The 16,881-nt window shown below is 41.8% G+C and overlaps 1 protein-coding gene across 1 annotated transcript in view; it reads left to right on the top strand.

Annotated features, from left to right (window-relative positions):
• Nucleotides 1–16,881, top strand: part of SLC9A9 (solute carrier family 9 member A9) — a 693,984-nt gene that overhangs the window by 504,342 nt on the left and 172,761 nt on the right. The gene's annotated exons all lie outside the window — the stretch shown is intronic.

Raw genomic sequence — 16,881 nt, forward strand, 5'->3', positions numbered from 1 at the left:
AATGCATTGGGTAGAGAAGAAAATGCAATACGGGTTTTGTCGAGCACCATGTAAAAGGAGGTTTCCCATCTTATATATGGCATATCACTAGAATCGGATTCTCAGCATTGGTACGGGGTCTAGAGGTTGGATCTCCACCAATGATAAAGTGATAGCATGCTCTAACAATGCTTTTATAAGATGGGAAAACAGCTTTAATGGATATTTTTCATCAAAAGTGTAAAATTGTGTTGGCACAGAGCTGCGGTTTGTCATTTAGCATCATTCCTAGTGATATTACAATGTTCTATCCGTGGGTTTTCCATTGGGAAGCTAGTAAACCTATTGAACTACCGGAACTCAGTGAGATGTGATGCACAAATAAATTGTTCAAAGAAGCTTGAGAATTGCTAAATCTACTGTTGGGCCATATTTGTACAGTACACAGATGCCTCTATTGAAAGAGCATATGGTATGCTCCATTCTCTTATAGCTACACAGATCAGCTATAACATTAAAACTGACAAAGCAAGTGAATAACATTATCATTTCATTACATTGGCACCTATCGATGGGTTAGATATATTTGGCAACAAGTGAACAGTCAGTTCTTGACGTTGATGTGTTGGAAACTGGAAAGATGGGGAAGCAGAAGGTTCGTAGCGACTTTAACAAGAGCCAAATTGTGATGTCTCGATGACGGGGTCAGAGCATCTCCAAAACGGTAGGTCTAATGGGGCGTTCCCTGTATGTGGTGAACTAGTAAACTGGCAATAGAGCCATGGATGTCTAAGGCTCATTGATGCGTCTGGGGAGTGAAGGCTAATTAGTCCAATCCTACAGAAGAGCTATTGTAGCACAAATTGCTAAGCAAGTTATTGTTGGCTATGATATAAAGGTATTAGAACATGCAGCACACTGCAGCCTCCCTGTTTATGGCTTTCATACCTTTATACCAGTTCGAGTTCCCACGCTGACACCTCTCCACTGCCGTAAACACCCATAATGAGCATGTGAGCGTCAGATGAATCACATCTTCCTTTATATCATGTAACCGGCCGGATGTGTATGAGTTATTTATCTGGGGAAGAGATGGCAGCAGGATGCATTATGGGAAGAAGACAAGCTGGCAGAGACAATGAGATACTTTTGGTATTGTTCTGCTGGAAATTCTGGGGTCCTGGCACTCATGTGAATTATTTTGGCACTACAACCTACTTAAAGGGTTGTTTGAGTTGTTATATCTCGATACAACCCTTTCCCCATGCACTAACATAACAAACCCGTATATATTCCCTTCTCGGTCTGTGTTTACAGCTGCAGTCCCGACCACTTATGAGATGTCATAGAGGCTTCAGCCAATAACAGAGCTCAGTGATCAATGTCTGACTTATTCTATTTTTATGTAAACATGCTCCATCTGTATAAAAATAATAAACAGACGTATACTCTCTTCTCCTGGCTCCCTGTGAAATATTGCTTATAGGCTGCAGCAGTATGTGTGCAGTACATCACAGGCTTCTGCAGCCAATGACAAAGCTTAGTGTTGGATCACTGAGCTCTATCATTGTGACATCCCATAAACAGGCTGCTGCAGCCTGTAAGCAATACTGCAACAGGGGCGACCCGATGCTGCAGCACTGGACACAGCAGGGAGTCGGGAGAGGTGAGCATAGGCTTGTTTATTATTCATACACATTGGGAGATTGTTTTCAGTGGGGCTGATAAAACCATTGCACAACGTGCAAGATGCATGCAAGCGCAATGTGAGGTATCCCATTGAAAATAATGGAAACACTTGCCAATCCTCCGGCAGCTTTTAGCTACTTCCCTGAAGTGATGCAAAGTGTTTTTGACACAAATTGCCCTTGGAATAAGTTTTTGATGGGAAGAAAACAGCCTCTCTTTTTCTAAGTCACTTTGCCTCCCGTTTTACCCTTTGTTGAGGGGTAGCTAAGATAGATACACCTGTAAAAACATCAGAACAAGACGTTTTATTGAGTTATCATTATAAAGTGATGTGACGGTCTCAACAAGCCTTATACACAGTACGGGTCAGTGACGCAATGTCCTAACCTTGTAGGCAGGTGCGTGAACTTAAACCGTGGCTTATGTAGTAATGCAGTTGGCTTAAAAGCCATGTTCTTTTAATAAAGGCGACATTGCTAAAGTCAGCAGAACTGACCGCTGGACCATGAAAACTGTGGGGCAGCAGGATTTATCTTGAGAAGCAGATAGCTTGAAGCAGGAGATATGGCTGTCATAGACATGGCTGATGGCTTTCTGCTGAAGAAGGGTTTTTTCTTTTTTTGCTTAGGACACATCTAGTAAAAGTCAGAAATCATTTTCTACATTATCCTAAACCAATCTCTAGAAATCAAAGTTATCCAGAGTTTATGCAATGAATGAAGCTGGATTTTCAGCTCCTGCCAGTATACATTCAGCCTGCCCTGTAAATAATTTATTGACATTGTTACTGCTCTGTGTTTTGCTACATGGTAACAACAACAGGAAATAGAAGATTGTCGGTAAACAAATGTTTTTCGTTATTTGTTCATGCAACAATTCAAACGTGTAGAAACATTCATTTTACCAATGTTTGGAAATTCATCATGATATGTGCAATTAAAAGAAAACAATTCGTCATTCAACACCTACTGCATTCCTGAACATATTGAAGCTACAGATGCAGTTACCTACTAATATATGTAGTGATGTAATATTCTTCTGGAGCCCATATAATTTAATGCACTAGTTCTATATCAAACAGTCTCCTATTGGGGACCTGTAGTGTTCTACTCTTCCTGTTCTATGTATAGAATGCTTCAGAATACACTGAAAACTGACACTTAAAGGGGTTCTGTCATTTAAAAAAAAAACATTCTAGAGTTACCTATTCCTCCCCAGGCAGCCTTCTTAGCAGATCTTCACCTCACTGATCTTCTCCTGCCCCCCGGGTCACCTCACCTCCAGACGCCTAGATCCTCGTCTTCCTGTTTTGGAGCGTCCATTAGCAGCAGTTCGCTTCCTGCAGGGCAGTGTATGCTACGAGTGATGTAATGTTCACTGCCTAGCAGGGAATGCCGAATCCTCAGCAGCCTGCTTTAGTGCGGTCTCTAGCATTTTACCGATACAGCCATGGACATGAGGCCTTAGATTGCAGTTAGCGGAGAGGCAGAAGGAAAAGATATGTAGTTCAGGTAACAGTATAGATTGCAGTCTATACCACTACTGTATGCTGAGAGGTAAGTGCCAATAGCCGCCTTCAGTAGTGCTCACGTGGCATTTGTTACCCATGTAAGGGCTTAGTCAGAGGGGCACATCAGCGCCCTTGTTACTGCAGGTAGAAGACGGACGCACTTCAGAATGGCTGTCTCTCTGCAGCGCCAGAAGAAACAACATGTGACCGGCTTCATTGCCGGTCATGCGTTCTTTCTTCAGCGCTGCAGGGAGTCGTCCGTCTTGAAGTAAGGCAGTCTTCTTCCTGCAGTAAAGGCTCAGTCACACGAACGCATCTGCGTCCGTGTACAGGTGCCGATGCGCCCATGTGACTAAGCCCTTAAAGAACAAGCTATCCCTGAAATATATGTATATAATATTGTAGTCTTTGACTACATCAATTGGTACCCCAATATGCATAACTCTGCTGTACCCACTTAGATTTTCCAAGTAGACATATTATATGAACATAGCCCTGTCACCTAACCAATTTCTGTGGCAGTCAGCCTTACAGTATGAAACTAGGTTCTCTGTGTTTGCTTGAGTAATTCCAACCTAATTATGTATAGACGAGTATTACAGATATAACCAAGTTACATCAACATCTGATGTCTCTTAGACTCTACAGATTCCAATCCAAGCCCTGGAGTATGAAAGGATTGCAGATATTGGCAGTTTCTCCCACATTGTGAGATTTTTTGGGATATAAAAGACACAAAAATGTACTTGGAATAAGCCGTGTTATTGCTTCTGGGATTCAATTTATATTTGTGTAACTTTAACAATAACATGTAGGGTAATCATACAATGGGCAGGTTCAGTAGGAGCTTTTAGGATCTGAAAGCACCAATTGTTTAGTTTATCCTTGAAAAACAAAAAGCCATTTCTGATTATAAACAGCATATTTAAAAACCTTGAATGGGAATATACTAGTAAATGATTCAATTGAATGCAAATGGTAAGATGGAACAATACTTCTACAGCACTACCTATTAGAAGGTAGCATTCCTGCAAGTCAATATTTGACCCTTTTAATAGGCCTTGTAACAAAAAACATAACCATGTACAGATTTAGTACTGATTAGTTGTGATGCATTACTATAGACCTAAGCCGATGAGCTGTTTCTGGGCTGGTGCATTAAGCTGATGTCTGCAGGAAGCAGACCTCTCCATTCTCACTGCAGTGGACAAGCTTGGTGTTGCAGCAAAGTTCCCATTCATTTCAATGCCTGCAATACAAACCCTAGCCACTACAGTGGGAATAGAGCTATCTGCTTCTTGCAGAAATCAGCTTAGAGCAGGGTTTCCCAGAGTGTGCTCCATGAAGCTCTTGGGGCTCCAAGAGAGCTTCTCTGGGACTCTGATGGAGGGTCTAGGTCCCCGCTCTACTCACCATTGTAGCGGTTTCTAGATAGTCTGTACCGAGGAAATCAGCATGCAAGACCTGTGGTTGGCATAGCGGCGCAGATCACATGAGCCGGCTCCGGTCATGCGATTCACGTTCCTATGTCGACCACAGGTCTTGCATGCTGATTTCCATGGTAAATTCTGTCAGGACACCACAGGGGTGAGTAGAGCTGGGACCAATTATAATAAGGGCGATTGGGGCAACCGCCCCGGACCCAAAACTTCAAGGGGGCCCATGGCCGTCCCAATCGCCCCTATTGTAATCTGCGCTACTAAAACTCTCTCTGCATCTGAAGAGCATAGTGGCAATAAGGGACCCTATCACTACTGGGGCTGCAATTGGGGACCCTAATACTACAAGGGTCAATATAGGGGATGCTATTACTACTGGGGCCATTGGGCCAATATAGGGAATGCTACTGGGGCCACAATGGGGAACCCTATTACTACTGGTGCAGCAATGAGGGACCCTATTACTACTGGGTCTACAATAGGGCTCACTATTACTACTGGGGCCAGTATAGGGGAAGCTAATACTACTGTTCCCAATATAGGGTATGCTATTACTACTGGGGCCAATATAAGGGATGCCATTACTACTGGAGCCAATATAGGGGACACTACTACTACTGGGGCGGCAATGGGGTCCCCTAATACTACTGGGGGCAGCAAAAAGAGACCCTATTACTTGGTCCACTATGGGAGGACTCTATGACTACTGGGGTCACAATAGGGGACACTATTACTACTGGAGGCACAATAGGAGTCACTATTACTACTTGGCCCAATATAGGGGACGCTATTACTACTGGAGCCACCAATATAGGGGACGCTATTACTACTGGGGCCACAAATATAGGGGTTACTATTACTACATGGGGCGGATTTACTGCAGAATTTACAGTAGCAGCAAAGTGGATGAGATTTTGAAAATCTCATCCACACATTGTGGAAAAAGTCTGCACATAACCCGTGTGGACACTGACATGTGGTGCGGGATTTAATTCCGCAGCATGTTAATTTTAAATATAATGTATATCAGTAGCCCATTCAGTGCTGCAGCGTTACTCCCTGTTCTGTTTTGAATGGCCCGGTCCTTTTTATAACGATGGAGCTAAAAATCATAAGTTGTGATAAGCCCCGCCCCTAACCCCTCCCCTGACCACACCTTGGGGATCCACGAGAAACCTTTGCTTCAAAAAGGACTCCATGGCTGAAAAAGTCTGGGAACCACTATTTTAGAGCATAAGTGCCTGACCCTGCAAACAGCTGATCGACAGGGGCCCCTGGTGGCAGTCCCCTGTCAAGCTACTGTTGATGTTCTATGACCTTTACAACTGGACAAAACCCTTTAGTTATATCGGCAGGGTTGTAGTTCTCCAGTCTATGCCAGGTACTGTACTTTTTTTTTCTAACAAATCACTGGTCAGTGACTAATAGCTGTTCCCTTTACAGTAACAGGATTTGGGTCCCTTGCCCTCCAACAGCTAATTTACCAAGACAGTTTGGTACTGCAGGTACAGCCCCCATTGAATTCAATTGGATCTGTGACTGTAGTACCAAGTCCAGCTGCTGCAATACGGACAGGACTATCAGCTTCTAGTGCTGTCAGCACTGAAACCAGAGCCAGGGATCAACTGATCAGTCGGGATCCTGACAGAGGTCCCTCGGTCAGCTATTATGAAAAATTCATATTATACATACGGTTTAAGTTTTCTGAAACCGTATGAATTTAAAATAACACATTTTCTTTATATGAAGCCTGGAGGGCACCAAAACTCCCAATAGAAGTTAATGGGGATGTGCAAATGCACGCAAAATATGCTGGGAGATGAGTGAAATTCTGTGTAATTCTACAGAAAAAAAGAACACATTTGGAACTCATTAGACTAATTAGTAATTTTAATCGGTGCCTACCTTTTTGCCTCGCACAAACGGACATGCCTTAGGCGCAGAAAAGGTACAGTAATATACGCCAATGCGTGTTCAAAAAGCATAGTTTGTTACGCAAAAACACTACAGTCATGCTTGCAGAAATACACATCCACCTGTGTGACGCCGCACCTATTGGCTATGAGTCTTATGGCAGTAGACGCCAGGCAGCGGTACAAAGCACAGTCAATATCTACAACAAGACAAGTGCAGCCACTGGATATACATTGCCTCTGAGTCTGTTATATTCTCTGTAGGTGCAAGTAACCCAATGGCACAATGCTATTTCTGCTGTTTGGACCAACACTGCAGCGAACACTTGAATAGAGCCACATAATATGGTGACATATCTGCTTTTAGATGGGGTAAAGAGAGGTAGATGTTTAATATAACAGCGGTCATGCCTACATGTGAGCTGCTGAAAGTTTTGGATTCTTCTACCCTGCTAATTTGGATATGAAAATGTAGTCCAGCTACCTGCAGGCATGTGTCTACAAGCTACCTGTTCACATTGGCATATACAATCAGTGGGGCAGTAATTATGCTGCCACTTGGGCTACGGAATGTTTTCAGTAAATAGTACATAAATACAGCATGCCTACTATCACGGTAAGCAGTGAAGAGGAATGGGGAAGGCAATGGCAAACCACCACACAAAAACAGTCTGCCAATAAAAGTCACCCTAGGAGTCGGTCACGACTCAGTGCTTGCGCCAGGGGACTTTACCTTTACCTAGTGAAGAGGAAAGGGTGGAGTACCCCTTGAAGTAGTTTGAATGTGGGCCATAAATTTGTGGTGATCCCATATGTGAAAAAGAGACCAGATGGAATAACGGAAGGCACTGCCAGCTCAGGGTGCCACACTAGGAGGGTGGCCCTGATACAAGCTGATATACTAGGGTTATGGTGCAGCCTTCAAAAATAAACTCAGAAATTAAATCTGACTTCTGTTATTGAAAGTTATACCAGCACAATAAACGCATTTTGAGGCAACAAATGTCCTCATTGGTTCTACAGGGGCATGGCTGTAGTCGGGGAGAATGGCTTAGACGTGTGCTGGGTCTGTTTCTGAAGACAAAGAGAAGATTTGGCATATGTCTAAGCCATTCTTACATCACCACCGAAGAAGATGTTTCTAGCTTCGAAATATGTCTATCGTTCAGCCATCACTTCCAATAAAACAGAAGCCATGTGTAATTCCTGGCTCTGTGTTCACTTTTGAAGGTTACAGCGTAACCCCAATATCTGTTCCTTTTAGTATCTCAACCATGGTAAGCTGGACATTAAAGCAATCTTTGCATGGTCCTAGTCCTTCATATTTTAGCTGATTTACTTACGAGTCATAGGTAAGTCATTCTCCAATGGCTATAGCAACTATGTTCCACTTTTGTACTCGGCTTCAAGCTATAGGTTTTTAGAATTCTTGCAGCCACCGAACTGTGGATAGGCCACATTTTATATTAGCCTGCAATTGGAATCCCTCTAGCTGACTACAAGCTGTTATAAAGTGCTGCCACTAGAGATGAGCGAGCGTACTCGCTAAGGGCAAATACTCGAGTGAGTATAGCCTTTTGCGAGTACCTGCCTGCTCGTCTCAAAAGATTCGGGTGCCAGCGGGGGTGAGCGGTGAGTTTGCGGGAGTGAGCAGGTGGAAGCAGGGGGGAGAGAGAGATCTCCCCCCCCCCCCCCCCCCGTTCCTCCCCAACGGCACTCGAATCTTTTGAGATGAGCGGGCAGGTACTCGCAAAAGGCAATACTCGCTTGAGTATTTGCCCTTAGCGAGTACGCTCACTCATCTCTAGCTGCCACCAGTTTGTAGTTGGCAGGAAATGGGCAACTGCTGGAATCTTGAATTATGTACCTACCTATCTAATTGCAAATTTCTTGAAATGGAGAATATCTTCTAACACAAAATATAAATGTAGAGTGCAGCAGCAACTGTTTCCTAATAAGTACTGAACAACTTGGCTCCAAAGTGGAGTTATAATGTAGGTTGCGTGTGCTTAGCTCTTTAGCAACTGCTTCCTCTCTCTTGAGAGAAGAAAGGTACAGTAGTGCCCGCCATTAGAAACAGATGTATGCGGCACTGGAATTCAGGGAATTACAATATATATTTGGAAACCCATAACTTTGAAAAACTTTAGTGAAATGCATAGATGACCTTGTCTTTTAACAGGATTGTATACATCCTGTACTATATAAGCCATCAACAGAAATGTCAGTCCCAATGGAAAGTAAGTAGTATCTCACCTTTAATCTGTAAAATGTTTTAAAAGCATCCAACATCAAATTACAGCTTTATATTCTAATGCTAATGGCTGCACCGAATACATTTACAGATCAGTATACAATTTCCTCCGTATCAGGAGATGTGCAACAAAGAAGAATTTAATAGAATTCTAGGCCACACATTAGGGGAGATTTTTTTTGTTGTCAAATCATGGAAAAATATAGCTTCCAGCCTGATCTTCATGTTTATGCATAACCTTTCATGACACGCATGACTGTGTTGGAAAAAGTTGGGAGGGGCATTGTTTTTTCTACAACATAATCATCAACAGCATGCACGGTGAAGAGATACCGGAGCAGCGCTCACACGATGCGTCAGTGTTCATAAATGTCTTATTTATTAGGGATGTACATCAAGTAGAGAGAAGCCTATAGCAAAATCTAAAGGTCCCCTTATAATAATGCAGGGGGAAAGTTCCAGCGATGTCACACCCATTGATTGGAGTTGATTGCTGGGCAAAGTCCACCAATGGGAAAACTGCTCTAAATTAGTTAATTAATTAATTAATTAATTAATTAATGGTCCCAAGTGGGTAACCTTCTTTTATAATGCCCATAAGTCCTAATAGAACAGAGGATGATATTAAAATAAACTATTGCAATTGATCTTTTTATTAAAAGCAATGTGTCATCACAAAATAACCTATTCCTTAAATCAAATTAAAATCCTACATTTTTCACCTAATAATAATAAGCTAATGCCCACTTAAAGATAGACTCCAATAAATGGAAGCTTCCAGCTGTTGTCTGTTCTTTAGGCTGCATTCCCACGAACGTATATCGGCTCGGTTTTCACGCCGAGCTGATATACGTCGTCCTCATGTGCAGGGGGAGAGGATGGAAGAGCCAGGAGCAGGAACTGAGCTCCCGCCCCCTCTCTGCCTCCTCTCTGCCCCTGGAGGCGGGCCAGGGTGGGGCTAAGTTCTGAGAATTAGCCCCGCCCCTGCTCCACCTCTCCCCATTGCAAATAGTGCAGAGGGGCGGAGAGGAGGCAGAGAGGGGGCGGGAGCTCAGTTCCTGCTCCTGGCTCTTCCATCCCCCCCTGCAGATGAGGACGACGTATATCGGCTTGGCGTGAAAACCGAGCCAATATACGTTCGTGTGAATGCAGCCTTGGGCACGGCCAAATAAACCTGACTAATTTGCAACAAATTTGTCACACAGGTAAATCAGGTGCTTCCAAAAGTTTCAAACTAGGTTTATCAACCGTTCTCAACATATTCTCAAATAATTGGAAATAAAAAGGGTAATACAAATGCAACGGCCAAACGACTGGAGTAGTCTGCACCAAATTTGCCACATAGGTAAATCAGAGGCTTCAAAAGGTTTTACACTGGGTTTCAGCTCTCTATAAAAACTACCGTTTTCAACTTATTCGCAAATAATCAGAATACAAACATAATGGCGAAATCACTGGACCAATCTGCACCATATTTGTCACATAGGTAAATCAGGCGTTTTGGAAGGTTCTAGACCGAGTTTCAGCAATCTAGGATGTACCATTCTTGACATATTTGCAAAAAAATCAAAATACAAATGCAACAGCCATACAACTAGATCAATTTGTACCACTTATGCCACATAGGTCAATGAGGCATGTCGAAAAGTTTTTGACCAGGTTTCAGCTCTCTAGGGTGGACTGTTCTTGACATAATCACAAAAAAAGAATACAAGAGCAAGAGCCATATAACTAGACCAATTTGTACCACATTTGCACTTCAGAAGGTTTTTGACCAGATTTCATCTCCCTAGGATGTACCGTTCTTGACATATTTACCAAACATCACAATAGAAACACAAATATTAAAGGCATTGTTCAGTTATTGGATAACTATGCTTCAATAGGACCCCTGTATCAAAATAATACAGTAAACTATACTTACCCGTCCATGACCACCAGGATCGAGCACTGCATCCCCGCTTTGGTCCCAATTATTGTTGTGACCAATGATGTCACAGGAAATCAGGTGACAGCTGCAGCCAATAACAGGCTGAAGCGTCACGTTCCTGAACTTCTGGCATCATGGTGCTCAGGATGGGAGTGCTACTACCAGAAGAATAAGCGGTGACACTGCAGCCTTTCATGGTCTACAGCAGTCCCCTTATTTCCTGCGACATCATCTGCCACAGCAATCACCGGGACCACAGCGTGGCTGCAGCACTGGTTCACGGTGACCGTGGAGGGGCAAGTATATTGCATTTTAATATTTTAATGCAAGGTGTCCTATTGAAGCTGGGTTGTCCAGAAATCATAAAACCCCTTTAAAAATTAAATCTCTTTGAGACACCACTGGTGAGACATCAAATTTCTGCACATGACAACCCAGCAATTTTTTTTTACTCACTGTGAATGGACTGTACTTTATTATGTTTATTAGATTGGCTTAATATCAGTAGCAAATAAAGTTCTCAGCCACATAAACATTTACAGGAAATAGACCCATACAAAGCCGAGTAATTCTGCTAGATGTACAATATAGAGCATAGAGTATAGAGCGCACGTACGTGTACAGATAAAGTAGGAAAACTACAGTATAGGCAAGGGTATAGTTCTCAGATGTGTGTAGAGAACGTGTGCGCATAAAACAGCCTCAAGTTTCTGTAGAGATAAACACATAAATATTAAAGGCAGTATCCTTTCCAATCTTGACTTAAAACAGTTGTGTTTTATATTGAAAATGTGATAGGAGATGGAGAAGTAGAGCCACCTGTGGCTCGGGGGCATCGTGTTTGACATGCCTGCATTAAAGGCTGAATTCTATAAATATTCGATGAATGCTAAGAAAATGAAACTTTAGAATTGCTGTCTGACTATTCCAGTCGTCCAGTAATGTTTTTCTACTCAGGATCTTCTTGTTTTAAAGGGACATGAATTAAACTATGTGGCTGAACGCATTACTTTTTGATTTTCAGGGGCAAATATAATTTATTAATAAGGGTTACAGACCTGTTTCTCTGATTCAGAGATCCAAATCCTCTGCTTTCTTTCACACATTTATAATTGAATGATACAATTATGGCAGCTTCCACTACTGCAAGCTTAGGAGCCTACGCATATAGTTGTATTATTGAGTAGTATTAAGTCCACATACAGGAATACCCCCCCTGGTGGTGACAGCGCACACCCAGAATCTTATCATTTAAAGGCCTAGGTCCGAGTTATAAACTTATTCCATCTCCACAGGATAGAGGATAAGTGTCTGATCAGTGGGGATCTGACTGCTGGGACCCCAACCATCACAAGAACAGTGGTCCCATATCTCCTTTATATGAATGTACTGGTGCCTGAACATTCATCTCTATGGGACTGCTGAACAGAAGCCAAATGCAGCATTCGACTATCTACAGTAGCCTCCTTGAGCATGTGCACAGCCATGCCATTCATCTCTACCACCACTCCACTCAATATGAGGGAAACCTGAGACTCATGGGTAGGTGATCGGTTTGAGTGCCAGTGGTTGGACAACACTGATCAGACACATCCTCTATCCTGTGGATAAGGAATACGTTTATGTTTTGGCTCAAACCCTCTACTCTATGGCTATAAATGAGACTTATAGCTTTGTATCGGCTCTTCGATCCCCTTTTCCACTTCATTTCAGAGGTATCTAGAGAAAAAGGATTTAGAATGCCTTTCAAAAGCAAACATTAACTGTAATGGGATTTCCTCCTACAGACAATTAATTTGCATATATTGTGTTATGGCGTGTTAAACAGAACTGGTGACCCCCACTTCTATCAGCATCTAGCAGCTGTTAATGCATGCAGAGCCCATCATAGTGCTTTAGTGTCCATCTCCATCCATTTATCACCAAGAATCATTGATATTGTTATGACACCACTAGTACCTCTTAGGGGGCCAGCACACACCCAGCTTACCTTTCCCTTGCTAATTCTGATGTTTCTCAGGTTATTTAAGGAACCCTCTTTCACTGGAGACTGTCTGAATAATAGGTTCTGTCTAATTCTACAAAGATGCTTTTGATTCCTAGTTTGATCCATGCCTGTTCATCCAGCTTTCCCATCTTCTTCTATCCTGACCTCAGCTTGTTATTTGACTACATTTTGCCAGTTGGTGATAACAGCTACTTCTCTGCCTGCCACTCCGGTGCTTCTTTGCTGTCCATGTCAGCTGCAACTGCACCAAGACTACTCTTAAGACAATGGCCTAGGGGTCCCTGTAACTAAGACCATATCCCTGAAAAAGGGGTTAACAGGAGAAAACCAGGGGACCTTTAGGTGCAGCTCTGAGGAGTAGCCTAAAGTCCAATCGGTCAGTAACCCCGTGTGTCCACACAGCTGCGTGACAGATATTCTTCTATGTTTAACATGGCAAATGCTTCTTTGATACTTTTTGTTCACCGCAGTATTTCTCTACATCCTTGGCGTTGGCTTCCTGTGATGTACACTCTACATGTCATTTTCTTATGAATTCCTAGAAAAGCTTCGGCATTTGATATCAGCATATATTAAACATGTAATCAAGCGTTACTCGTCTCATTCATTTTCATGAAAAAGAGTAGTAGTCACAGTTAATAGATGACATTATATAATCAGTGTGGGAGCATGTTAGATTTCATGAGCTCCCAATTAAAAACCAGCCACACAGGTAAACCAAGGATAAAGTAAAAAAGTGTTATTGGAGATTAAAGGAATATTAGTTTCAGCAAATTAACCCATTAAGGACCAGGGTGTTTTGGTCGTAAAGGACCTTTTTAGGGATTTTAAAGGACCTTTTTAAGGGGTTTTATCCCTGTGGTGGTTTTACTGCCCAATTTTTTTTTCTTCAGCTACCATAATTACGCCCCATGACATATAGGGCTATTTTGTTATATCTTTTTTTCACTGACTTTTTCTTTCCAGTTTTTTAGTCTTGTTGGGGTAAAAAGCTAAAAAAATAATTTTATTTTTTTTATTTATATTTGCTTCTTTTTAAAATTAGTATATTTATGCTAAAATAAAGTAAGGGGGGGTTCCTTATTTTGTTTCAGACATTTTGAACTTTAATTTGTATAGTTTTGGATTACAGAGTGCATATGGCGGGTGGGACATTTGTTTTTTTATTTATATAATTTTATTTTGTAATTTTTTTTCCATCAACTGGTCACGTGATCGCCGGTTTGCATAGTACACAGTCTCTGTTTAGTACATGGCACTTATTGAGCACTATGTAGCCTGGAAAGGAGAAATAGTAGTAGTAGTTAAAAACCACTTCTACCTTCTCCTCCAGGTCCTCGGCTGTCACTGATATCTATTCTGCTCTATTAGGGCTCCTGCACACTGGCAATAGTGATATTGCCGTGCAAAATCACAACTTTTTTCCCCGCAATATTTGAGTGTCAGTGCTGCTTTTTCTCGCAAAAACAACAGCGCTAATTGCGATTTTTTTTTTGCGCGTTTTTTCCACTCAATTTTGCGGCGATTTTTAACGCAAAAGTCAATAGTACTTTCTAATTTTTAAAAAATGCATCAAACGAAAATCGCAAGTCTGTGCTATGTGATGCGATAAAAAAGAGGCTTCATAGGGAAACGTGGGAGATATAAAAACTCACAAAGTTAGGACATACTGTGATTTTTATTTTCGCAACATCGCATACGTGAAAACATCGTAAATGTAAAGAAAACCATTGAAAATCATTGGTTTCAGAATTCTGCGTTTCGACTCACTCTCGCATCGCTCAAAAAACGCACGATTTTCTCGTAAGTGCGAAGGCCCCCTTACTGGTAACTATTGAGTTCTTTGCACCAAGTTCGATAAAACTCCCACATGTGTTTTATGGCATGTGTTCAATACTCTAACTCATCAGCCTACCAAATTCTAGTCAAATTAGAGGAAAAGCAATATATTTGCTTCACATTTTTGTTCATTTGTTAGTCATTCATTATGTTAACTCTGTTCTATTTGCGGAGAGCTCAGAATGGGAATGACTATAGTGCAAATGAGACACTTCCTAATAATATATTATGGGCTTTGAGGACTCTACCCAGTCATTCTTGAACATTCCATATAATGGACCTTGTAAAAACAGGGGATAGAAATGAATGTGTATGATCTCATCGCTGAGGTGTATAGCAGATGAGTGGAGCTTTGTCTAGGAAATGAAATGTGTTTCTCATGTGCTTTCTTAGACTTAAGCCCTTCTTGAAGTTTAGCAAATCGTTTACTTTCCATGCATCATTGCCTCTTATAAAACTTTAGTGGATTATAATTGGCTGCAAGGCAACTTTGAGTGGGTCTTCTTGTGTTACAAGCTAGTAAGTCTCCGTGTCGTGATCCATAAAGCTTGCCATGAGACTGACGACTGCGCACTAAATCCCATCGATGTTGCCAAATAACTGAAGAGAGCACTTCATAAGCTTTGCTTTCAGGTATGGAGAAGACTTTATAATATGAGACTTTTCCAAGAGACAAAGACAATGTAAACTAATATTGTAGATTTAAAGGGGTTTTCGAGAACTAAAACATTGATGGCCTATCATTAGCATAGACCATCACTGTTCTTTCCCTGGAGCTTCCATTGATCAATAGAGCCATGATGTTCAACTCAAATGGGGCTATTAAATGAATAACAGCTCTCCAGACACTGTAGGAGTATGAATTTCAATAAGTATGAAATATGAATTACACATTTATTACCATTACCATTCATACACTGCATGTGGCTGAGCTACAGTACTAGGCTTAACCACTCATATGGATGAGCCACTGTGCCTGACCAAACATTGAAAGAGCATCATAAACCCTGTATTCTTAAAAGTCTGATCCCTGGGACCCCATCAACTAAAGACCGTTGGCTTATTCTAACAATTGGATGTCAATGTTTTAAATGTAAAAACACTTATAAAAGGTATATAATAGCAGTCGAAAAAACCTATAAGATCGTGTAGAAATGCACCAAAGAAGGACACTCACCCAGGTGTATATCAGAAGGGCCTAAATAAGAAGAACCAGTGCAACACCAATAAAGGCAGGAAGCATATTGTAGATACAATTAAGGGGCAATCCCTTTTTTCCATTATAGGACATCCATTAATGGACAAGAGGAGAAGAGGAAAGGCAGCGCTCAGGAAGGTGTGCCAGTATGTAATAACCACGCTTTCTCTCGGTAATGCGAGCGCTGAAAATCGCAATGCTTGTGTGAAAGAGGCCTAACAGTAGGGTGTTTGAATTACTTTCTTTTCTTTATTACATGATCACTGCCTCTTGTAAGAGGACTGATCTAATGATAATGGCTATTACAGTTATCTACAATTATCATAGTTACCCTGTTTCCCTGAAAATAGCACCTACTCTGAATGTAAGCCCTACCCTCCCTGATTTTTAGGGATTTTTGGGGAGGCTTGAAATATAAGCCGTACTCCGAAAATAACCTCAAGCTGCATTACATTAAAAAATGGAATATATTAGCTAGAAGGCTCGGTCAGAGTCCCTCCCACTGCTCTCTGGGACTCGACCTGCTTCTTGCAGTCCTCGACCACCCACAGAAAATCATTTCCTGGTTACGGGATTCCAAAATCTCACTTCCAAGTAGCAATGGTTTTGATTGGTTCTTAAGTGCTGCTCAGCGAATCAATGCAGTGCTCAATGAGCCAATGCGATGGCTGTGATTGGTTCATCGAGTGCTGCATTGATTTGCTGGGCAGACGTCAAAGAACCAATTCCAACCATCACGTTGTGGAGATGGGATTTATGAATTGGCCAATCAATGTCATGGCTCAGTGCGTCAGAGCTTTGGAGAGCAGTGGGAGGGACCTGGACTGAGTCTGCTAGGTAAGTATAATAAGACATCCCGTGAAAATTAGACCTGGTGCCTATTTGGGGGCAAAAATTAATATAAGACAGGGTCTTATTTTCAGGAAAACACGTATGGGCTTTTTAACAAAACATTTGAGAAAACCTTTCAGAAGCTGTCCTTTTCTTTGCAGAGAGTACTTTATTGACGACCTTTGGAAACAGTTTCATACTCAAGTTGTGTACATTTCGGCAATTGCGTGGCCGTACAAGTGTTCCTATTAATCAGGATATTTGCTTACAAGAGTAAACACATTGTATGAG

Source organism: Eleutherodactylus coqui, chromosome 1 (genome assembly GCF_035609145.1).
Source record: "Eleutherodactylus coqui strain aEleCoq1 chromosome 1, aEleCoq1.hap1, whole genome shotgun sequence".
NCBI classification, from domain to species: Eukaryota; Metazoa; Chordata; class Amphibia; order Anura; family Eleutherodactylidae; genus Eleutherodactylus; species Eleutherodactylus coqui.